Source organism: Macadamia integrifolia, chromosome 9 (genome assembly GCF_013358625.1).
Source record: "Macadamia integrifolia cultivar HAES 741 chromosome 9, SCU_Mint_v3, whole genome shotgun sequence".
Lineage (NCBI taxonomy): Eukaryota > Viridiplantae > Streptophyta > Magnoliopsida > Proteales > Proteaceae > Macadamia > Macadamia integrifolia.
Window position 1 is genome coordinate 15,617,716 of NC_056565.1, and position 1,406 is coordinate 15,619,121.

The following is a 1,406-nucleotide window of genomic DNA, read 5'->3' on the forward strand; positions in this document are numbered from 1 at the left end:
TTTTTTTTTTTTTTTTTTTTTTTTACAATCATTCATACCCAATTCACAGTAACCAAGGAGTACTGCTTTCTCAAAACCAATATTTAATCTTCATTAGTTCAGCACAGAACCAAGTGGCCGAAAGTTAAGGATGCTTTCTTGAATATGCAGCTTTTGAGGAAGAAGGTGATGGATTTGGTAGGATAAAGGTTCAAATCCAACCAATGTCCTATACTTAATGGCCTCCACAATGCAGCTAGCTACCCATTCTATCAATGGAAAGCACTAATCAAATACAAAAGTGAATGATAGTTATATATTAGCTAGGAAAATGCAATTAGCCAGTAAATCATAACCATCTGATAACAAGAAGTGGTTGGAGTTTGTCCCCCCCTATGGGCACCCCTTGACTTGGATCGATATGGGTCCCTTTTTTTTTTTTCTTGTAGAATTTGATTTTAACTTGAGTCCTTAGTTCCATGAAGGCATGTCTTCGAGGAGTGTGGATCAAATTCTCGTATAAGAATCATTTTTATACGGTTAGATTCACACAATTGTGGTGGATTCCATTTGTGTGGATTGATTCGTACGAGAACCTAATCCACTCTCGTCTTCAAGCAATTTAGGGTGAAGCCCCTTTGTAATGTATTCTTCTCTTTTTTTTCCAATAAATTTGATATTAAATATCCCCCATAAAAATTATAAAACATTTCCCCCTGATCATGATGGCATAGTATGTGTTTGCCATTGCCAAGGAAAAGGAAGTGATACACAGGTGTGTTGGGCCCTTTGGAGAGCACAAAATTTGTCCTACAAAAGTTATGTAATAGATTCTTAAAAAAGGCTTTAGCATTATTAGATTTTATAACTACTATTTGTGACTTGGGGAATGCCTCTTCAGTTCTTCCTGCGTGACACATGGTGTTATATGTTTTCAAACTCAAATCAAATAAACTTTGATTCACTTGTGCTTGCTTCCAAGAAAGGAAAAATATCTTTTAACACACTCTTCTTTGACCTTTGTAAAGATTAAGTACCTAATTATTCTCTAAAACCTACCCACTCAACCCCCCCCCCCAATAAACCTTTGTAAAAATCTATGCTTCAACCATGTTAATCATGCCTTGCGCTTTCTCTCTATACTTAATAATTGAAAAAAAAAAAAAAAAATTAATTGCCATTTTATTTTGTCTAATGAGAAAGTAAGGACAACACAGGGGTTTATGTCCACTCACCCCATACCAACCCCTAACCCCTCTGATCTTATCTGAAGACATATATTTCAATAATACAGGAAATCATATCTATATCTGTCCTTTCCACTCTCACTTCCTTTATCCTCTTTTAGATGTTGTAACACTCTATCTTGTTTATTTAACTATTACGAAAACAAAGGAAAAAAAAAAACAAAGAAGTCCTTACTTTTT